Source organism: Notamacropus eugenii, chromosome 2, assembly GCF_028372415.1.
Source record: "Notamacropus eugenii isolate mMacEug1 chromosome 2, mMacEug1.pri_v2, whole genome shotgun sequence".
NCBI classification, from domain to species: domain Eukaryota; kingdom Metazoa; phylum Chordata; class Mammalia; order Diprotodontia; family Macropodidae; genus Notamacropus; species Notamacropus eugenii.
The window spans coordinates 164,107,888-164,132,594 of record NC_092873.1 but is presented as its reverse complement, the minus strand read 5'-3'; the positions used below and the strand labels follow the sequence as shown (position 1 = coordinate 164,132,594).

The window sequence follows — 24,707 nt, the reverse complement described above, 5'->3', positions numbered from 1 at the left end:
CTATCCCTTCTTCTCTGTTCACCTGACCAACTAATCCTTCCCCCCCACACCCTGGCCCGTCTCTTGCTGTGTACATTCCCTAAGGTCCTATCTTGCTCATTCACTTCCATGGTTTCCACTATCATCTCAACCACTGATAATTCCTGAATCTGCATCTCCTGACCTGACTTCTCTTTTGAACTCTATTCTCATATTTCCTACATCCCAAAGGACATTTTCACTAAGATTAAAGTAGGGCTCATCATCCCCTCTTCTATAACTGCCCCCTGGCCCAAGTGATTTTCCTTCCTTTCAACATGTAGCAATCACAACATCTTTTTCCAGTCGCACAGGCCCCAAACTTTTGCCTCCTCCCTCTTCCTTAGCCTATCAATACAGTCAATCACTAAGGCTTTCTAATTATTTCTCTGCAATGTCTCTCATTTCCATCCATCTTTCCACTCCTGCAGCCTAATCCTTGGAGTTTACTATTTTACTGGATTATTGTAATAGTCTCTCTCATTGTTTCTCCATCTCTAATTTCTTCCCCTGCACCAAAAACTGATTTTTTTTTATTTGATTCATAGCTAAGGGATGGGAGAGAAGGAACCAGCAAAGGAAATGGTAAGAGGAGGAGAACCAAGATTCTTTAGTGACATCACGCAAAAGGAGAAGAGACTCTTGAGAAGGAGAGGATACTCAGCGGTGTAATGCATCAGAGCGGCTGAAGAATGAGGACTCAGAAAAGGTTATTGCATCTGAAAGTTAAAAAATCATTTCCAACCTTTCAGAATGTGGTTAGAGTTGAGTGATGGCTCCATAAGCCAGCTTACTCAGGTTTAAAGAGGGAATGGGAGTCATTTAGCTGATCTTTAATGGGCTTGAACCACACCTTTCTAAGACAGCTAAATTTTCTATTTAGTTCACTTCTAGAATCACACTGACAAATCCAAGATTTGTAGTCTTTCACTGATACATATCAAAATCTTTTCACATCCTAGTTCTAGGAGTTCTTCATTTTTTGTGTGTCGTAGACTCCATTTGTAGTTTTATGAAGTCTATGAACCTTTTCTCAGATTAATATTTTAAAATATATGACACAAAACACATGGAACTACAAAGGAAGTGAGTTATGTCGAAATGCATGCATCAAAATATTTTTTTAAAAACCTATTTTTTTAGACCCCACGTTAAAGAACTCCTGCCCTTCTTGTTGAGTTGCTGCGGCTACAACACCTGTTAGCCAATCCTATGTCAAGGAGACCCTCTAGACTGGATAGGCTGGTCTGGGGAGGACAAATTCACAATCTTTCCAGGTCCTTTACATGAAGCTTTTCCATCTTGTTGTATGATCTGCCTGGGCTTGCATTCATCTGGCATGGCCCTAAAGAACACAGGGCCATCTTCACACCATGATGTAGTCATCCAGGGGGACTTTAGTCCAATTTCTACTTGTTGAATGAATGAATAAGCATTTATTAAGCACTTACTATGTGCCAAGCACAGTGATAAGTAAGAGGTACAAGTATAGAAGCAAAGATAATCCCAGAGATGGTGTCACTTGTTGAATGTATCAGGTTATACCTGATGTCTTAGTAATTTTATCACTAAATTGATGCACACTTCTTAGAGCAGATGTTGAGGGTGATCAGGAAGGGATTTTAAGTCATATATGCTTACAGCATGACCGCAGAGAGTGACATTAGTTCATTTGCCTTTTGATACAGTAAGACACTTTTTAATATACTGAATTTAGAAATGTTTTAGGGCAGTCACACATAGCACCATCCACAATGTCATTCATCTTCCTCTGAAGTCCAGTGATAGCAAGGATAACACTTCAAAAACATGTGAAATGAGGAACTTTCAAACTTAAGTAAAATGTTTCTTCAGTGATGTAATAGATTCATGATTACATTGATATCAGTATCCCTCCGCATGCGCAGATTGGAACTCATCCATGCTATCTCGTTTTAAAGGCAAAAATAAATTATTGTTGAAGATTTTTGAATTCCTACTTAGTTATGAGTCTAGTGAAAATGCAGAATTTCCTTGCTTCTGTCTCATCTCTGTGTAAATTGTGAAGATTTTCATTCATGATAATCTAGTCAGTTATTTTTATTTAAACTTACAGGTTTAGAAATGCAGTTTTCTGTAGCAGTCATTAAAATTTATGGGGACAGAAAACATTTGTATTTACAAATATTAGTCTTCTTATACTACCTTCTGTCTACATGCTTTTCATATTAGTTATCCTACCATCCAGTCTTGTTCTTCAATGGTAAGTGCAGGTTGGCGAACTAACCAGTTAGAAAAAAAATCATTCTCTACTTGAACCCCCTCTCTCAAGACAGAAATTGATTGCTAAATTAAATCTGTGACACTTCAAGTACTCCGTGATCACAGGACTGAGAGATACTTAGTAAAATGAAAATTCAGTCCACTCCTATTATTCAGGCTCATTGTTTCTTTTTTGTTCTCTACTTTTTGCCTGCTTTTGACTATTTTTTCTACTCATCAGCACCTTCTCCAGCACTTAAGCTAGGAAAGGGAGAAATGCTAAAAGTCAAATTATCTTTGCTTTTTATTAGCACTCTGGCAAAAGTTAAGCTGGCACTCTTGAAATAGTTGGCAAATAGAATTTTGTGTAATATGTGGATTTGTTAGACCCTGTTACACTAGTTTCCATTCTTTTTCCCTCTCTCAAGGTTAAGTGACTTTCCCAGGGTCACAAAGCTAGTTAAGTGTTAAGTGCCTGAGGCTGGATTTGAACTCAGGTTCTCCTGATTACAGGGCCAGTATGCTATGACTCTACTACCAGCTACTCCATCCTGTTTTCATTCTTAAGAAAATTCTAGAGGTAGTCTTTCTTACCGGCCCTATACTCTCTTGGACTCAAGTTCAAATCATAGATATTTATACTTATAATTCACCAAGATGAGTCTCATTTTGCCCTTCCCTCACCAGGCTGGAAAGTAAGAACTTCCAAAATCTGAATTTCAGATCTGATACGTAAAACCCCCACTCTCAGTTGGTGATCATACTTAGCAGATCCAGGCAAAGGAAAGTATTGAAATGGCAAAACATTGAATCAAGATTAAAACAGCTACTAAAGTAACAGGGAAATAACATTATTAATACCCTTGAGAAAATGCAATCTGATCCACCTTCTTCTCTGAGAAATAAGGGAAAATTTCCCCTGGGAAATAAGCCCCTCCAAACTTTCTACTCCAATAGGGAAGACAGGTAAATGATGCCTTCTTCAGCCTAAATCTTTGCATATGTAACTCCATGGGTCTTTGAACTTTTGCAGCATCTCTTAAGTCTTCTCTCTCTGTTCCACTGAGTCATAGGTATTTTCCATGTTTTCTGGATACCTAGATGCCACCAATGTAGTCTCTAATGCCTCACAGATATTTTTATGTTGGTCCAATCTTGGAAGAAACTTCAATTTAAAGCCCTATCCTCTTAGGAGAAATCTTCTCATTGTAATTCTCAATTGTACTGTCAGTACATGGTTCATGGGAAAAGAATCCGTGGAAACTTATCCACTGGGTATGACATGCAATATGCCAAGGCATTCTGTGAGGTGTAGTCCTACTCGGATCTACCTATTACATCAAATTAGCTATTTACGTAGAAGATACAGTAAACTGTCTAGAATAGTTAGAAAGTGGAGTTAAATAAGAATTAGAAAATGTTTCAAGTTAGGATTATCAATTTTTGAAGGATTAGAATATTTTAAAAATATTTTACTTGAAAGCTATTCTGAGCATAACTTAAATTTTCTTTGATGATATAGAAAGAAATTTTAGTATCTTGCAGTACTTCATGATCATTATTAATATTAGTTTTCATTATATAGTGCTAGAGATGTAGATGATAATATTGAATATTAGGGCTCAGTCATACTGACTTTATCACAAACCCTGGAAGGTGATTTTTTGGAGGCATCACTGATATGGGTATATTTACATTTTAGGAGTGAGGAAGGATTCTTTTCACTAAAACAGAATACCAGAAAGATAAATTGTTATTTGATATTTTGGGCTATTTGAATTCAGGATGGGTGAAGGGAGATCAGTTCAATCCCACAAATGTTTATTAAATGTTACAAAGTACCGTGCTGGGTTTATGCTTATGATATAAAGTGATAACTCTGACCCTACTCTCAAAGGACTTAAGGCCTTATAGTCTATTTCATGGGTGGAGAACCTTCAGCCTTGAGGTCCTCAAGTTTAACCCTTTGACTGCATCCAAACTTCACAGAACAAATCCCCTTAAAAGGATTTGTTCTGTAAAATTTGGATGCAGTCAAAGACTGATGCACCCAAAAACCTGGAAGGCCACATGTGGCTTCAAGGCCACAAGTTCCCCACCCTTGGATTTAATCCTTAAGTATTATTAAATACGTACTGTGTGGCAGGTGGTGTGCTAAGTGCTAAGGATATGAGTACAAAGAATGAAACAATCCCTACTTGTAAGGAGCTTACAATCTAAAGAGGGAAGCAAGTACATTTATAAGTATACATAAGCAAAAGCAAATGTATGTATACAGGAAGTAATTAAATACAAAAATGAGAGATAAAGAGTCAGAAGTGGGGTATGGGGAAGACAAGAATCACAAATAACCATGATATAAGAGAAAGTGAAATGAATGCAAAGGAATGGTCCAGGCTATATGAGAAATCTGACAATGAAGACCAATGTGTGTGTGTGTGTGTCTGTGTATGTGTCTGTATCTGTGTGTGTGTGTGTGTGTGTGTGTGTGTGTGTGTGTGTGTGTTTGGGGATAAAGAGAGTGGGAGAGGAAGTGCTTGGGGGTTTTCATATTTTTTAGCCTTCGTTTTCTTTCTACAGTATTTCTTTCTAAAAGATCAACTTGCTTACAGGAAACCAGTCTCTGTGTTCTTGAGCATAGTACAGCAAAAAGATGTAGGGTGGGGCACCTTCATTTCGGGGTATACTGTATCTTATCATGTAAAGGTTGACAGAGATGTATATTTAAACCACAAGTTAGTCACTCAGAGATGAAGGGAAGGAAAGGTGTTGGCCAGGGAAAATGACTTTAGGAGACATTGCCTTGCCTTACTTGTATTCTGTGCCTTAAAGAATGACAGAATCCGAGTAGAAAGTAGACCTCTGGTCCACCTCACGCCTGAGAAGGAATTTTTGCTATGGATTGCCTGACAAGTGGTCACCCAACTTTTGCTTAAAGGCCTCCAGTGAGGAGGCACCCACTACCTCTCAAAACAACCCATTTGAATTATAGATAGTGCTGATGGTTAAGAGGGGGTAGCTGAGTGGTACAGGGCACAAAGAATACAAGACCTGGAGTCATGAAGACTCATTTTCCTGAGTTCAAATAAGACCTCAGACAATAACTAGCTGTGTATCCTTGGGCAAATCCCTTAACCTTGTTTCCTCATCTGTAAAATGAACTGGAGAACGAAAAGACAAACCACTCCAGTACTTCTGCCAAGAAAGCCCCAAATGAGGTCTTGAAGAGTCACACATGATGAAAAATGATGGAACAGCAACAAAATTGTTAGGAAGTTTTTCTTTATTTTGAGTCTAAATTTACCTTCTAGCAGCTTCCACCCCAATATTCTTCCTATCTTCTGGGACTAAATAAAAGAAATCTAATTCTTCTTCCACATGACAGCTATCATATTCAATCTGAACCTTCTCTTTTTTAGTGTAAGCAATCCCCATTTTCAACCATTCCTCATGTGGCATGGACTTGAGGCCTTTCCCTGTCCTGGTTACCATACAGACGATAGTATGCTTTCTAACTTAATAAATTCTTGTTGCATTCCATTGCATTGAATTGAATGAAACTGATCCATTGGCAGAAAATAGAACTCTAGTTAGACCTAATAATGTGGTGACTTTCTCCATAGGGAAAATGTCCTCTATTCACAAATCCCCAGAACCAACTAATGATGTTAGAGACCATATCCTTTTTTTTTTTTTTAACCTCAGGTGGCTCAGTGGATAGAGTACTGGGCTTGGAGTTAGGAAGACCTAAGTTCAAATCTGGCCTCAGGTAATTACTAGCTGAGTGATTCTGGGCAAGTCACCTAACCCTGTTTGCCTCAGTTTGCCCAAAAAAATGAGCTGGAGAAGAAAATGGCAAATCATTCCGGTATCTTTGCAAGGAAAACCCCAAATGGGGTCACAAAGAATCGGACACAATTAAAAAACAATTCAACAATGATAACCCCAACCTTTTTTGTTTTGTTTTTTACCATTTACTGTGAGATAGGAGGAAATATGTTTTAAATGAAAGAGTGCTCCCTGGATCTTGAGATGGAGGGACCACTATTTAAGTCTGGTTCTGACACTAACTGTATGAACGTTTCACCTTTCTCAGTCTTGATCTCCAAATGTGTGTAAAAGTGAAGTATTGATTGACTAAATCCATCATGTCATGTCATCCCACTTAGACTACGTGATAAGATGTCCAGATACCTTAATGAGGTTATAGCAAATCTCAATCAATCAATCTGAATCATAGGCTTTAATTTTAATCAGTAATCATGTTTTACTGGCATTGTATTCAGATTGGCTGAGGAAACTGAGTCATAACCAAGGATTCATCTCTGAATAATCAAGCTGATTAAGAATTGAAGTTATTTCAGAGATTTAAGTAATTAGAATATTTCAGTAAAACCCTTGAATAGGAACTGCTTTGGGGTAGTACAGAGAGAGTGGGGAGGAAGTGCTTCAGCTTCAGCCTCTAATTGAGTCTCTCTTCATGCCCTCCCCTCCAGACCTTTTTGACCAGAGAAAAAAAAAACCTTATGAGCTTTAAAGGATTTAGAGGATTTGAGACTTCCCTTCAGTGAGCTAATGACATCCCCAGCTCAGTTGACAGCAGTGTCTCCATGCAGAGCCAAAGATATTTTATGCCTAGATTCATGATTCCACAAGGGTCCCAGGAAAGAAGCCACACTGAGGTAAACTTCTTCATTATCTTCACAAGGGGACATTCAAAATACTTGGAACAACTAGGAACTTGATTAACCCTCCCTGACTTTGCTACATAAGTTGGATCCCCCTTCCCTCTGTACATAATAGTTGGTTAAGTCCATCACAGACTTACTTTTAAGAGGATGTTTTGTATTAACTGTTCACGCTGTTCCACCTTAATAAATACTCCTTTCTAAAAATTACTTAAGACTTGCTGACTAAATTGATTCCCAATTGATAATCTAGGGGGAAGCCCATCAATGAGGACTGTGTTGTATTGCACTAGAAAATAACCCCCCTAAGCCTTTCGAGGTACTTCTTAAACCCTGAGGGCATGTAGTAACCAAGATCCTGATACCTGACTCATCAGGATGAATGGGAATTAGATAGAATGTGTACCAGAGAGCTTGTGTTACATGTGTAAAATTGGGATAAGAATTCTTGAACTTTCTACATCATGGGGTAATTCTGAGGATCAGATGAGATAATGTATATTAAATGCTTTGCAAATAGCAAATGTCCAAAATGAATGTGAACTTCTAGACTTTTTTAACCTTTGTAGATGTTACTGGGGGCCATATTAACTGAATTAATTACATCAGCATTGATAGTAGTTTTGTTTTTAGCTAAGATCTGAAAATGCAAGGTAGGAATTTATTAGCATGTCAACAGAAACTGAGCAGAAAAATTTCTTTACATCAGATTTTCTAACTCCTAAATATAACCTGGTGTAGACAAGAAGTCTATCTCTGTCCCTTTGGAATGATTATCCTGGAAACATTACTATTGCTAGGGTAATCTTTACATTCCAGGGAGTCTTTCTTGATTCCCTTAGTTTTCTTAGCATTGTGTCTTCCTAAAATTGCCTTGTATTTCTTTATCTCAGTATATGTTGTATCTTCCCATAGAATGCAAAGTCCTTGAGGACAAGGGCAGTTTTGCTTTTGTCTTCATCCACAGCATCTAACACCTGGAACATCATGGGAGCCTAAGAAATATTTTTTTGCATTGATTGTTGAACCTAAAAGGAGTTTTGTAACATAGAGGGAAGTAGGAAACTATTTTCTGCTACCTTTACATAGCATAACAAGTACATTTATAAAAATGAAGTCGATCAACCAGACTTTTCCCCAGACACCAGGAAATTCCTCAAATGCTTTCTTGTCATATGTGCCAATAACATAATTAAAAGTTATTTTTAAAAGATAGTAAGGTCATCCACATTCTTTCAAAAATAAAGTAGAGCTATGATCTGTTTTTCTCACCATATCAGGACTATTACAAGGACTAAAAAAGGAAAACCACTTTACCAAGATTAATGTCTGTAAATACTTGTTCAACTATCATAAAGTTCTCTTGGATAATATTATGAACTCTTTCCAAGTATTTATTTTAGCACTCACGTTTTTCATTTAAACACCTGTTTGGCATTCAGAGCTCTTCACAACCTGGATTCTTGCTACCATTAATAGTTTTCTTATTTATTCATTGTTACCCTCCATGTGCTCTGTGATCTAGCCATGTTGGCCTTCTTACTCCATCTCCCACTCTGCCTTTGCACTGGCAGACCCTAGTGCTTTCAGTTCTTTTTTTCTTGCCTCTTAAGTTCTTTCCTTCAAACCTCAGCTCGTACCCCACCTTCAGCAGGAGATGTCTTATCTTCCACCCACAGCTGCTAGTGCCTTCCCCTTTAAAATTCCCTTGTACACTCTGATATATATATACATATACACATATATATAAATCATATCTATATATTTTATTTATATATGTATATGTATACATATATACACACACATGTTCTCTTCCATTGATGTATAAACTCCTTAAAGGGAGGGATTGTTTTACTTTTTTACCTTTGTACTCCCAGTGTACATAGAGCACAGTAGTGCTGAATAGATGCTTAATAAATGTTGGCTCACTGGTTGACTGGTTGATTTGCTGCCATCTCATCCCAGGAACACTGGATTTGGAGTTTGAAGACCTGTGTTTGACTCCCAGCCCTGTTACTTACTATCTATATGATCTTTACTTTTATCAACCTCAGTTTTTCCATCTGTAAAATGAGGTAGGAGGACCAGGTGATTTTTTTACTTCTTTCCAAGTCTAACTCTATGATCCTACACCTCCTAGTAACCAACACCTTACAGGTTCTCTCTTAGGGTACACTAATTAAGTGCACTAACGCTGAGAGAAGGTAAGTGGGAGAGGACATAAGCAGAAGGGAGGATGTCTGCCAAAATGCCACAGAACCATTTAGTGGACAGGGTTTCTCCCTACCTTTTGCCTTTCAGGTGTGATACAGATCAGTGGGGAAATTTTCATCATTCCCCCTGAGACTCAAACTAGTTATAGCATTATCACACTTAATTTTGATATATGGAAACTGTATCAAGGTTGAAGCTGCAGAAGAAAGGAAAACATTCATTGTGGTGGCAGATATGCCACTACTGCAGTGTGTGGCTTCTCAAAAGGATTTGTTTTACATTCATGATGCTGAAAAATCCATTTACAGAGCTGTCTGATTGAAAATCTGGTGACTGCAATGCAGAGCTGCCCTTTCTACTGTATGGACACAGTGGAAATTTCAGAGAAAAAGGAAACAGAGAGAAGGGCAAAGAATATGAGGTTTGGTAGAGAAATTGAACTAGGAAAGGGCCAAGAGGAAAACTGTAAGGGAGACAATGGCAATTCTTTTTTGGTCCCTTTAACTGAATGTTGATTTATTTTAGCTTGTTTCTTAGTAGCCATTTAATATTTTAACCAGTGCCATCATTATCCTCCTATTCCAGACACAAGAAGGTTGGCAAGTCTTTAGAGAGAATCTGCTAGTGAAAGTTACATTTAGAACATGGGACATTCAGTTTTTATAGCACATGATTTTTATTAATGAACTGTCTGATCAAGCATTTTGAGACTTTCTGGCATTTTATTTTAGCTTCAGCACATTATTTATGTATGTGTGGAAGCAGTTATATTGCCTATCCTTCAGAAATAATTTTTCCTGTCTGGCAACATTTTAGAAATTATCTTTGCCTCTACAGTAGATGTTACATGTTTTATTTTAACTCATTATTAAATGTAGGGCAACTCTACACAAAATTCTCAATAAACAGGGACAGGTTCAAATATATATGACATGATTCATCTCTTATTCTGGTTTTCATGATGCCTTCAGACTATTGAACATTAACTTACTTACATAACTTGAAAGCTTGCTTTGTTATTTTTGCCTGAACAACAGTCTTGGGCAGGATTTCACTTTCATTTTACTCATTCTTTCATTCATGGAGCAAACATCTTTTGAACACCTACTATGAGCAAGGCATTGTGTTAGGCATTGGATGGGATTTGAATCAATAAACCAACAAGCATTTTTACCGAGTTCCTACTATAGACCAGTAAAAGAATGAAGTTGCTCCTTAATGGAAGAATTTTACTTTAAAAAATAAGTAAGGTATAGACCCTGCCCTCAAGAAAAAGTAGAAGTTTGAAGATTTATTTTTCAGAGTAAAAAAAAAAAAAGATTATTTTCACTGAAGCTTTGGAATGGGAAACATATTAACCTGTCTATCTGAATAAGTGCATGATGCATCAATATGTCAAGATTGAGGAAAAAAATGTTTCTTACAAGCAATAAAAGTTGTGTAGGGTTTACTTGTTTTTTAAAAACTTGTTTTTTTAAAAAAACATTTTAAAAAATACTAAAAAATTATATTTGATCCATTATTTTCTGGTGGGTATTGAGGGAGTTATATTTTCCTACAAAATTTCGGATTTGATGAAGGTTTTGAATACATTGTGTTCTCTTACGGATCCCTTTGAAGCAGAGATTAGATGTGTATTGAGTTTTGTTTGTTTATAAAAATTGAATTTTTATCATTTTAATTTTCCTGTTCATATATCATATTTACAAACATTGACATTAAAAAATTATTTTTACCTTGTTGAGCTCTGTAAGGAAACAAATAAATGAGACATATGCATGCAAAACTCATTGCATTTGTATAAATATGAATCTGTTACTATGCTTCATAGTTCCTTATTTTCAACTTATGTTAGAATATTATTAGTGTGCAACAGCAAATTGGCCAAAATAACAAAAGATGGAAATAATCAGTTGTTGGAGGGGCTTCAGGAAGATGGAACAGTAGGTTGATCCAGTCTTTCCGTAATGCAGAGACCTTGACCTGAAGGGCTCAAGGTCTCCCAGTGTATCCTGGGTCATCTCCAGTCATCCTGATGAATATCAGGTCTCTGGATTCAGGTGGCTCTGGAGGAGAAGTGAGGCTGGTGACCTGCCTCAAAACAAAGTCAAGTGCAAGTCATGTCATCATTTCTCTGATGGCATGGTCTTCTTCGGCTTCGAAGGACGAACACAATACATTTTGAAATTATGCTTTTAAAAAGTGACTAAAATGGCCATACTCTTTTACTCAGAGATCCTATTGCTATGTATATACCCCAAGGCATACAAGGAGGTGAAAGACAGTCTACCAACAATTTGAGAAGGGTTTAGCTACTAACTACTATGCCAGGCACTATCCTAAGTCCTGGGGATACAAAACAAAAACAAACTGAAAAAACCAACCTCTGCCCTTCAGGAGCTTGTATTCTAATAGGAGAAACAATATGTATCTATAGTATAGATTATGTGGTATAGTATAGTATAGGTATAGATTCTATACCTATAGACTTGTATGTGTGTGTATGTAGATACACATATTATACAAACATATGTATACAGAAAGAAAAACATGCATATATGTATATGAAAAACACATTCAGAGTAGATACAAGGTAACCTTTGAGAAAAGGCATTAGCAACTGGGGCTGTAAACCAAAATAATTGTAGCAGTGCTTTTTGAGGAAGCAAAGAACTGGAAACTAACAGATACCCTTTTTGGGGGGAAATGACTAAATAGATTATGATGCATAATATTATTATGCTGTAAAAAATGATAAATATTAAGAATTTATAAAAGGGTAGGAAGACTTATATGAGGCAGAGTAAATACACAGAATTAGGAAAACAAGATACACAGTGACTACTGTAATATAAATACAACAAAAACAAATTCATATTGTTTCACTCTGTGACTCCAGAGAAAATGCATCTCCCTTTTTTGCAGAGATAGGGCACTAGGGGAATTAGAATAGTGCATGTAGTGACAGACGTAGTCGGTATATTGATAGAGTTTGCTTTACTGCGAGGAATAAAAACAAAAGATACCAACAAAAATAAAACTGAAAAATGAAGTTATGATTATAAGATCTGAAAGCTCACAGTGGGAGTGGACTGTGAAGTGGAAAGAGAGAAGCTGTTTTATGAACTTTATATAGCTTGTAAAAGTAGGTAGATGTTCTTTGAGAGAATACCTATTAGTTAATTTTTGCAAGACTTTTTTTCTTTTTTTTGTTTTTTAAGTTAATTTATTTGTTCTCCGTTTTTAACAATCACTTCCATAAGTCTTAAATTTTCCCCTCTTCCTTCCCCGAGACAACATGCAATCTTATATGAGTTCTACACATACATTCTTATTAAACACATTTTCACATTAGTCATGTTGCATAGAAGACTTAAAATGAATGGGAGAAACCATGAGAAAAACCAAACCAAAACATGACACAAGAGAAAATAGTCTGCTTCATTCTGCGTTATGATTCCATAGTTCTTTTTCTGGATGTGGATGGCATTTTGCCTCAAGAGTCCTTTGGGAATGTTTTAGGTCCTTGAGATTATTTTTTGTACTATGAGAAATGATGAAGAGGAAGACTTCAGAGAGGCCTGGATGGGCTTGTGTGAACTGATACTGAGTGCAATAAGCAGAACCAGGAGAACTTTGTACAAAGTAACAACCACAGTGTGCGAGGACTGTTTCTGATAGACTTAGCCTTTTACTGCAATGCAAAGATTCTTAAATATTCTATTTGAATCTTCCTGCTTTCAAGCAGAATGCTAGTGCTTTACAGGTACAAGATGCTAATGTGGAGGGTGAATTTCCAGCTTCCCTACTACATAAGCTGGACTGCTAGTAGTGTGTGTGTGTGTGTGTGTGTGTGTGTGTGTACATTGTTGTTGTTATCGACTTTGATGATGGATTGGGATCTTTTCATAGTAGATTAATTTATTTGGCAGTTAGGTGGTGCTGTGGTCTTGGGGTCAGGAAGACCTGAGTTCCAATGCTGCCTCAATACTTACTAACTATGTAATCCTGGGCAAGTCTTAGCCTCACTTACCCCCTCTGTAAGATGGTAATAATAATAGCAGCTACCTCACAGGGTTACTGTGAGGAATAATAAGATAACATATATAATAAATGCTTTGCCAAACTCAAAATACCATGTACATGCCAGTCATTATTATTTTTATCATCATTATTATTTTAAATAGGCCACCATCTCAAAGATTTTTCTTAGATTGCTTCTGGGTTATGATTATTTCAAAACTGAGTTATTTATAAAAGAACTGAGAAAGAAAACAGTCTTCATTTTTGTTACTTTTCCCAAGTTTTTCTACAGATCAGATCAATTATTTTAATGTTCATCATCATCCATAGTCTAATTTCAAATAGCCATATCGCCCTCTTTTCTGCAATACAAGCAAATCTGAATTATTCTTCACTTGGCAATGATGCTTTTTTGCCCTAAAGACCTTTGCTCATACTATTCCATCTTTCTGAAATAAAATAACTCCCCTGCACCTGTCCCCTTCCCCAAACACTTTTCAACTACCAAAATTCTACTTGAGACCTAAGTCTTATCTCTTCCTACTGTACATTGCCTTTCCTCATCAATAAGCTATGTCAGTGGATCAGTGGTACTCTCTCCATCACTACAGACTGAACCTCATCCGTACAGTCTTATCTTGTGTGGTTCTTTTCTCTCTGTTTCCACAAATCCTTCAGAAAGGTGCTATTCAATGTGATGGAGCCTTTACCCTTGGTCTTTTATTTTTTTCTAGATACCAGTGTAGCACTTGAACTCTCTGTTATCATTTGCTTACATGTTTGCTCTTTTCAGGCTACTTATTTGTTTAAAATTATGTCTTTTGAGCCATTTCTATGTGAGTCGTTGGTTATGGACTGCTTCTACTTAAAATCGCCATGTTCCATTGGCCTTTGAGTCACTTATCTGATATTTTGATTCTGTGGAGATATTAGTAATCTCTTATTTGCAAGTATGTAATATCATTAAAGAGAATATTAGGCTGGATGGAAGTCTTATACTTTTTTGCCATCCTACTTTTCTCCTATTCAATTCTAGACCTGTTTCATTGTCATTCTACAGTTTCTGGCCAAAACACTCATGTACACACATGCACGCGTGCTCACATACGCACACTTACATACTCTGTACTGATAAACTAACTCAGTGGGCTGTCATCTAACTGCTTCAAAATCTGTGTAATGTGTATTCTTCATTTATTTATTTTTCCTGTATGGATTCTTTATTCATTGGAAATGATGCTACTTCTGTACTTATGTCACACTTTGATTATATCAGTCATGTGACACATGACATATAGCTTTGTATTGTAGATATTTGTAACCTATCTTATCTCCCCTACTGGATTATAAAGTTGACTGTAGAGACTGTGTATTATGCAACTTCATATATCACACAGTACCTAGCTGATAGTAGGTCATTAATAATTTCTTGAATAATTGAATGAATGAATGAAACAGTATGAGATGGCATTAATAGGCAAAAAGAAGTCTAGTCCTTGAAAGCATTACCATTTGGCCATAAATCAAAGGAAATTAGTCTGGAAAACCCCATAGATAATTCACATGATAGAATGGCAGAATGGTCCATAGTGATTTCTTGAATCACAAATGACCAGTACTATTGTGTATTTTTATGAGCTTGAAGTCTATTTAGGACATAATTTATATCTTTTATGAGAGACCAAACAAAGGGATGTCTTGGAGCTTTCTTGTTTTGTGTTTTATTTCCAAAGTTCGTGTCCTTTGTCTGCATGAAAAAACAATGTAGAGTTTACAGAGCTGCCCATCTTTGAGGGATCTTTTTAGGTCCAGACTAAAAAAAAAATGGGGGTAAGAAAAGAAAAACAGTGAAACATCTAAGATTTTGACATCCCAGGTCTATTTTGGAGAATTGGTATGGATAGAGAGATTGTGACTGGTGTTGGGGAAGTCAAGATGCTCATTACTTGTAAGAATAGTATTGAGATGTGAAACATGAGTAGAAAACACTGAGTAAACTGCTCCTGGTAAAAATACTTGTAGACCAAAGTGGAAATTGTTCTTGTTCTAATTGTATGAATCGTTTCTGTTGAAAAAAATAATAAGGATGAAAAGTATAGTTCCATTGATCTAATGAAGAGATCTTTGAATTATTTTCTGTATAATGGTTTGGAAGATAGATTTATTCTATAGAAAAAAGGTCCAAGAAGCAGCTGGCCTAACAGTGTAAAATACACGTTCTACCTCTTGTAAGTCCTTTCTGCATTCAAAGCAAACTTGCTTCAAATGTGACTCTTCAGAAATGGGTAGCTCTTCAGTGAAAACTTATCTACAATAACCTTGCCAGTTACCCTGGGCTCTCTGCTATTGGTTGATTGCTTTTTCGTTACCAGTAATGGCGTAGGGGTTGTTTAATCAGGATTCCCATGAGCCAACCATCCAGTCATCTCTAAATATTTACTAGTATTTTTATAGTCAATTTTGAATTTGATTTTTAGGGACTATTTTCACATAATTGAGATACACTGTTGTCTAGATAGACGTGCTTACTAGTCATTTTTTGCAATGTTGATATTTACCAAACTGAAATCTCTTTAGTTATATTCACTTCTAGGCTCATGATTGATTTCCATATTTTCCTGGTAACATCTTGCCATTTCAGCCTGATTTTCTGGCCCATAATTCATTTTTTTAGTTAAATAAACATTCAGTTCCATTAAACCACTTGCAGTTTGTCAGCTTAATTTCAAAACTTGGTCCCTACCTTTTAGAACTTACTACAAAACTGCAGTTTAGCCTCTTTAAAGGAATATAGATGTTTTGAAAATGTTTATTTTGATAGAAACTGAACAGCAAGACAAAATGAAAGTGTATTGCATAACTGTGTGCAAAAGGTACTTTGGAACAAGAATTTGTTGTGTGTTAAAAAGCAGGTTGTGCAAAAACAGCTTTTTAAAATGATTTGGCAGTGATGTCTTTGTTTCTATATACCTTTACTTTTTTTTTTACTGTGCAGTTTCTTTATCATGAATATTATCATTCACATTGCCAATATCTGATTTAGTACATAATATTTGGTATGACAGCTGTTTTATTTTTAAGTAAATTTTAATAACTATACTGAACATGTTCAAAATATTTTCATGTCTTTAATTAAACAAGGTTATGCTCTTGTACCTTCACTAATGCAGAAAGACTCCTAATCTCAGTTAGCCTTAACACTTAGTGAATATTAATTTAGCTTCCTCTTTTTATTAGAAATATTGGGGACATCCAGAGCAAGCTCACTTAGTTTCCCTCCTTGATTCCTCAAAACTTCTTAGTATTGTTACTTCTTTCATTCTTCACCCTACTGGGGGAGGTAGGAGGTAAAAAAGAAGGGAAGTCAGTAAGTATTTGTGCAGCCCCTACTATGTGCCAGACACTGTGCTATCTTTTTTTTTTTTTTTTTTACAATTATGTCATTTAATCCTCACAACAACTCTGCAAGGTAGGTGCTATTCATATCATCCCCATTTTACAGCTGGGGGAACTGAGGCAAACTGAAGTTAAGTGACTTGCCCAGGGTCACACACCTAGTAAGGGTCTGAGGCAGGATTTGAACTCAGAACTTTCTGAGTGCAGGCCCAGTGCTCTATCCATGATACCACCTAGCTGCCCAGATCACAGAAAAGAAGGTATCCTCATTCTGCCTTAGGGCTAATTTCCTAGAAGCCTTAGGGCTTCTGTCTGTACCCTTGATCCCATTTCCTTCCATTCTTGCTCTCACATGTCTTCAGTCTCTGACTCACTACTGGCTCCTTCTCATCTCTCCACAGACATACTTGGGATACTGTCACCCATCCTGGCAAAGCCCATTGAACTGTATGTAGACAACATTCCAGTTTCAGCATCTGTGATTCTGTATTTTAGTGCACCTACTTCCTTCTCTTTTGCTGCTTATTGGAGGCAGTCATGATGCCCCAGAAAGAGTGGTGGATTTGGAGTCAGGGGTTCCCAGCTCTACACACTTCCTCCTAGTGTGGCTTTAGGCACGTCACAAACTCTCCAGTCTTATTTTTCTCATCTGTAAAATGAGAGGGTTAGACTTGATGACTTCCAAAGGCCTTCCCTACTCTGAATATATGTTCCCATGGCTAAATAGAATCATAGAATTATAGATGTAAAGGCCCTCAGAGACCATGCAGTCTCTCATTTTGCAGATGAGGAAATTGAGGCCTAAGGATGTTAAATTATTTTCCAAAGGCCACATTAGTAATAAGGGGCAGAGACAGTATTTGAAAACTTGGTTGTGTACTTGACTGTTTTCTATGAATATTTCATTTGTTCAGTGAGCAGGCATTTATTAAAGACCTGCTCTGTGTAAGGTACTGTGCTATGGACTTAGGAAGCCACTCAGATGAATGAGACTTCTTTGCCTTCAGAAGAGATAAGGCCAATATAATTTAATTTATTCCAACACAATAGGCATTTATTGAGTACCTACTACTGATTACACACTAAACTAGGTGCTAGGGACACAGACCTCAAGGATACTCTCCTTGTCATCCACAAGTTTATTTACTACTTGGGCAAAGCAATTTATATGTTGATAAGTATAATCAGTCCTTAACTTTTGCTGAAGTAACATTCTTAGAAAATGGGGCAAAAGTCAAAAACATGACTATTGATACATTGAACCTATGGGAAACGGGCATTAGGTTCCCACAACCATGAAAAACTATAATCTTTCCCCAGAGATTGCTGAAAGTAACACTTTTCTGTGTACGATCCTTTATAATAAAACATTAATTCTGATAATAAGCACTTTTCCTTACACAGTACCATGAAATAACCTGTAGAATACAGGGAAGGGGAGAGGCAACCCTCGAGGGGATGGGGAGGGGCAGAGGCAGAGATGTCCGAAGAACTTGGAGGTAAAAAAGGGAATCTCCCTTTGGCTCCTGAAGAAAAAAAAGCATGTCTTGGGGTGAGTCCCCTGTCTGCTCAGAACATCCACAGGTAGAGCTGCTCTGCCACCTGAGTGTCATTGAGAAGGCAGGGGTGACCACCGCCTCATTTACTCACAAATGTATCTACTTTTCCATTTTTTTCATTCGCTCATTGCACATTTGTAAGGTTACTTTAGCACTTCTGGAGTGAATTCATGAACACTCTTTTAAATACTCCTTTTTGGGGATATAAACCCCGTAGTCATCGTGCTTCTCGTTGCCATGAATGTGTGTGGTTGCCACCCGGGAAAGGGAAAATGAGGTTACTAATAAAATCGGTTGAAGTCACAAAAGTAAAATGCATGAATGCTGAGGATTGTGTATTCTGTTTAAACCAAGCAAATTAGCCAGTCAAGAACTATTAAAAACTGGAGAAATCAAGAAAGGCTTCATGTAGGAAATGGCCCCTGAGCTGCACTTTAAAGGAAGCAATGGGGGTGAAAGAAGGAAGAGCATTCCAGGAATGGGGGATAAGCCTGTACAAAACCATGGTGCTGGAAGATGGAATGTTAGTGTGTACAGGAAACAGCAAGTATGCCAGTTTGACTAGAATATAGCTGATCTGAGGGGTAGTGAGGTATGATCAGCCTAGAAAGATTGCTTGAAGTCAGATTGTGAAGGGCTTAAAATATCAGTCAGGGGAGTTGGTATTTTATCTTAAAGGAAATAGGGAAACACAGAAGGTTTTTGAGCATTGGGGTAACGTGGTTTATATACAGCAAGGTACAATTGCATAAGTGAATGGGGAAAGAGCCTATTCACATGATGCTATAAGAGACCTCCCTGGAAATTTATTTGATAGCTTGGGATTGATATTTTTCCTCAGTGTTTCCCCCCAGAATTTTTTTCCACTTCTACTCTGCTTTGACAAAGGTTCATTTCCTGTTTTAGAATCAAATTCATTTCATTTCAGCGTGTATTTTTCATATACCTATGATGTTCCTGACACTGTCCTAGATGCTGTAGGAAATAATGAAAAAATATGTTACATGACCCCTGCCCTCAAGGAATTTATAGTCTAACTTGGGAAAACATGAAATAGAATACAAGGCAATATACTAGAACTCAAATATATGATACAGATAAGAAGTGTTATGCACTTATACTTTCTTCATTCCATTTTTAATATTAAAGTCTAGTGAACTAAAATCTAGGTAATGAAGCTTCTAGATTACTATGCTATTAACTTCTGCTTATGGGGTGTTCTTTCTTGGCTTCAGATACAGAGACTCTTGTCTCTTGGCTTTTCTTCCCTGACTTATTTACATGGTCCTTATCTTTTTTTTAACCCTTTTAAGCTTCCCTGGATTTCTGTGCTTTTCTCTACTCCACCTCCTCTCTTTTTTTGTTTGTTTCTTTATAGGCAGTCTCATTCAGTCTCATGACTTCATCTATATAATTTTATGTAGATGTCTCCCAAATTTTTCCTGAGCCTCCTTTGTTTCCCTCTTGGACCTTAGAAATTGCTTATCATATCTTGTGCCTTATGAATGCATTTTTTCATGTAATATTGTGTATTATTATTCTCAGAGTATAATGTAAGCTCCATGAGGGCAGAGACTTTGTACTTTGTTTTATTTTTCCGACTTAGCATCTTCCCAATCGCTTAGCAGAATGTTCTGAAAACAGGAGGCATTTGTGGAATTAAACTGAATTAAAAAGAAAAAAAACATTTTTAGTATTTTTTGTCATGGAAACTGATGAAAAAATTGTTAATTTAGCCCCAGGCCTATTCTGTAGTGCTTTATAAAATCAGAAAAGACAGCACTTTGTTCTTTTAAAGAGAATTATGGAATCTCAGCATGGGAAGCAATCTTTTCATCTAGGCCAGCCTCCCACCTAGGGAAGGAAAAACCTCTCTCTGTCAGGTGCCCATCTGGTTTCTGCTTGAGGAGTTTCAGTGACAGAGAGCTTACTACTTCATAAAACCTCCCTATTCCATCTTTGGATACTTCTAATATTAGAAAGTCTTTCCTTTGGTCTAGTCTAAGTGTCTTTCTTTGTTATCTTACAGTCCTTTGGAAATAGACTAAGTTTACTCTTTCTTCTTGAAGATAGCTATCGTATCTACTCTGAGCCTTCTTTCTTCCCCAATCAACATTCTTCCTTTCTTAAATTATATTTAATGAGTTTCTTAAATTAAATCATAACAGCAAGCTATAGTTTCTGTATCCTTTACCAACCAGGTTCCTTCCTCCAGATAGTCTTAAGTTTGTCAGTGTTCCTCTTAAAATGGGATGAGGAGAACCAAAGATAATATTCCATGTTTAGTGTATTCACTAAAGTTTGGTTTTTGTTCTTACCATAATACTTCTACTATTACTGTATCCTAAGATTTTGTGGCAGCAACATCACACTGTTGCTTCACAGTGAGTTTGTAAGTATTTGAAAATCTTGACTGCTTCAGGTGAACCAACTCTTTTAATTCTTATGCTGATAGCAAAATTTTTAACCAATGTCCAGGGCCTAAGTTTTAGATTTAGAATAGGTGAGCTATACGGACTCTTTAAGCCCTAAGATTGTGTGACTACAAGTTTATATCTGACCATAACAAATACTTTATCAAATTTTTTTCCCAACATGCCAACTGATTGAGATCCTTAAAAAAATAACAATTAGCAAATTTAGCAATAGTTAGCATTTTCCAGTTTGCAAAATGCTTTACTTATTGTATCTCATTTAATGAAACTCTCTAAGGTAGATGCTATTATTATCCCCATTTTGCAAACTAAGAAGAGGTTGACTTGCCCAGGGTTATGCATACATGGCAGAATTTGAACTCACATTTTCCTGACTTGAGGTCCAACATTCTCCATCCATTACACAATTTACTCATCCAGTCAGAATATATATATGTGTGTGTGTGTGTGTGTGTGTGTGTGTGTGTGTGTGTGTGTCTGTGTGTATTATATATATTATATGTATATATGTATGTTTGTATGTTTCCTTATTCTTTAATTCATAGATCTGGAACTCGCTGTTGGGAACAGAATATAAACCCATTGGATTTTAACTCCATTCAGTGAGATGTTGATATTTCAACTGTACCACACTCTCTCTCTAAAAGCATGGCCTTTGGCATAAATGTTTATACAGGAAGGCAAAAATGTATGCTGAATGGCTTTATCCCACATAATGATAGTTTTTGGCAACTCAATTTTCCTGGTCTTTCCTTTCCTTTTCTTTCATTTTATTTTGTTTTCTCTTTTTTCTTTCTTTTTTTGATGAAAAAAATGCAGTTAAAATGCTAACAGATATTGCAGAAGCCAATATCAGCAAACTAGTGGATTTCCCCCACTCATATCCCATGTGATTTATTTTCCTAAGAGGAAATTGGCATCTTCATTAGATACCCATGACTAGTCCAGGTTGTCTCTTCTAAGTTAGGGAAACAGAGTTCAGCCAAAAAGCACCAAAGAAGCTTTTGGTTTTTAAGAGGAAAAAATAAAACTGAAAGCATTTTCTTTTTTTATGAGTAGCAAATAATGTTGATTAAAAAGAGTCAAGCAGGTGCTGGGTATGTGCTGAAATATTTAATGGCTTTTAGAATACTGGGTGGCTATTTTTAAATGTTTTTGTATTATTCTCATCCAAGCTTCTGGATGAAAACTACTAAGAGCTAAAAATATTTACAGTTGCAGTAATGTCTTTGTTTCAAAAGAAACTAAACCATCTATTTTTTAAAAATTGTTTTTAGAAAAATAATATTATTACTCAGAAAATGGCAGCTCAAAGCAGTTTTGTTCAGTTTTTAGGAGGAATAATAGTCAAGGGGCAACAGATTAGACTGTAGAACCTAACGAGATTCAGCTTCTTTAAAAGGGAAATAAAGAATAAAAAAAAGGACAGTAACAAGGGGAATAAAGGGGAAATAATCTTTTTTACTTCCAAGTATTAGAATCTTTTATTTTAGGTTATTATAGAATTATCTATCATCAAAGCATTTTATTTACAATGCACATATATTATATATTTGTCAGTAAGTCAAGGTTATGATTTCATGGGTGTCAAAATTGGTCTATAAACTTAGTAGATTTATAACTTAATAGGTAAATCTTAAAAATTTGCCTAACGTCTAGAGATTTTTTTAAACCTTAGTAGTGGACTTATTCTATAAAATGAGGAAATTAGGTAAGGTAATACTGTAGGATTATAGCTCTAGTTTTGGAAGGGACCATAGAGATGGTCTAGTCCACAAATCCTTTATTCTTTCCACCATACTATGCTGTCTCTCATGAGTTCCCTAAGTGCCTTAAGATTGTGAAACTCAATGAACACATATTTGGAACCCACAATGACCTTTTGGGTTATTTATGAATTCTGATTCTATCACTCATTGGATTGATATCACTCCCAATTTTGTGTCATCTGTACTTTGTTTAGTTTACCTTTTTTCACCTTCATTCAAGTCATTATTGAAAATGTTGAAAAGGAGAGACCCCTATTTTACTATATTAGAGACTCCCTAGGTGGATAACACTCTATGAATCAGTGCTTTGAATTTTTGATCTGACTTGGGTTTTTTAAAATAATCATCTGGAATATACGTTTTTATGAAATAAAGGGCCTAGAAGTAGCACTAGGAGCTAAGGGAAAGAGATTGGCAACAGACTGGAGGTGAGGAGGGATGGAGGAGAGAAACTCCATTAAGGAGACTAGATGACTGAGAAGGGGCACCATCTAAAAGGAGCTTGCTGCTGAGCTCTTCATTAGGCTCCAGGCTTCTGTGTCAGTCCTGTGGAAGCAGAGCCATCTCAGCATGACCAATCCAGGCTGAAGACACATTTGTAATACCAGAAAAACCCCTGTAATAATAGCTCGCATTTATATAGTGTTTAAAGATTTGAAAGCACTTCACTTCTCTTCTAGTCGTCACCATAATCTTTTAAGTAGATACATTTACTATTCTCATTTTGCAGATGGAGAAACCAAGGCTCAGAAAGAGTGTTAATCTTGACCAAGATCAAACAGCTAGTTAAGTGTCAGAGGGCAAGATTCGAACACAGGTGTTTCTGACTCCAGCACCTCTACTCTTTACACCACTTTAGTTCTTTGTAGTGTGTGTGTGTGTGTATACATATATGTCTGTACATGTATACGTACACATATGTATTTATGCACTCATGTATTTCCATGGTACCGTTTTTAGGTTATTGTTTGAAATTAACTGTTTTACTTTACAGAGAAGTCAGGTCCCTGAAAAAAATTGTTTCAATTTTTTTTTCTAAATTGACTTTTACTAAATGCACTTAAGGAGATAACTGTTTGGAAAGCAGCAACCAATGTTGATTAGGGAAAAAAGTCACAAGACCTGGTCCATGTTTTTTATTCACGCAGGCACTGCTTAATATAAGACAAGTCATTTAATTTCTATGACCATCCATTTCCTCATTAGTTAAAAAATATGGGCATATTATTGTATGTGAATAATATGCTGTGTGATAGGTTTTGTGTTTTTAAGATTGAATGTGTTAACATATGAAAATTTTTTAAAAGGTTCCAGCATTATCCAAGGTAAGACAGAAGTTTGAGAGTAAAAACTACGGAGAAGCCTTCCTTAAAGTATCAGCAAAGAAGAAGATGATATTGAGGATGATTCCTGTACCCAATACTACATGCTTTTTAAAGGTCAAATTTGTTGGGCATGCTTGTATTCTTTCTTTGTGAAAGGGAAATTGAGACAGAGAAGGTAACTTGTGCTTCCTAGCATCCTTTTGGGCAGGGGTAGCATTAGGCATGAAACACTCTTGATTCTTTAATTATATTAACCCATCAAATCTGCTTTTCCATTAGGGTGCACATGACTCATGTTTTCCTTTCTTTTAAAAATCAGAGGCTTGGGACATTTATCACCATTTGTCTTCATCAGTGGGATGCATTCTTTCCATTGAACATGACTATCAGCTCATTTTTCATCTTTTTAAAGAGACTCCTCAGCTAGCTGAATGTCACCTGAGGTTAGAAAGAGGACAAGGAGGAGGAAATGTTTCTCTTTGATGATAATGACAGGAATGGAAGGCATTGTGGTGTAGAATAGAGGAAAGAGTGCTTGATTTAGAGTGGGATAATCTAGATTCAGAATCCCAGTTCTGTAACAGACTTACTTGTGTGGTCTTGGGCAAGTCAGTTCACTTTTCAGTGCCTCAGTTTCCTCATCTGTAAAGTAAGGAGGTTGCACTAGGTAGACTCTAAGGTCTCTTTGAGCTCTAATTCTGTAATCTGACTATCTAATAGTTGTGTAGCACTTGATGATTTCTAGAATGCTTTTCATATTTTATTTTACTTAATCCTCACAAAAACTTTGTGAAGTAGGTAGTACAAATGCCCCTATTTCTGTTTGAGTGGTAAGGAAGCTGATTTTCCCAGTGTTGTGCAGCCAGTAAGTAAGAAGCAGAGTTGAAACTTTAGCCCAGGCCATTTAACTCAAATTCAGGACTCTTTGGAAAATACAGAATTTTTGTAATTCTGCCACTTAAGAAATATTTTATTTCTTACCCTGTGACATTTTCATTTAGATTAGTTTTGTTTCTTTTTTGTTTCTTTTCTCTCTCTC

At 36.4% G+C, this 24,707-nt stretch overlaps 1 protein-coding gene across 4 annotated transcripts in view; it reads left to right on the top strand.

Annotated features, from left to right (window-relative positions):
* BACH2 (BTB domain and CNC homolog 2) overlaps window positions 1-24,707 on the top strand; it is a 400,583-nt gene that overhangs the window by 24,752 nt on the left and 351,124 nt on the right. For 3 of the 4 annotated variants that reach the window (XM_072642836.1, XM_072642834.1, XM_072642837.1), the window contains one exon: window positions 567-24,707. This exon is cut by the window's right edge and continues 14,805 nt beyond it. The exons of the other annotated variant lie outside the window; for it this stretch is intronic. The gene's annotated coding sequence lies outside the window, so the exon portion shown is untranslated. The remainder of the gene's footprint in view (window positions 1-566) is intronic. 4 annotated transcript variants of the gene reach the window in all.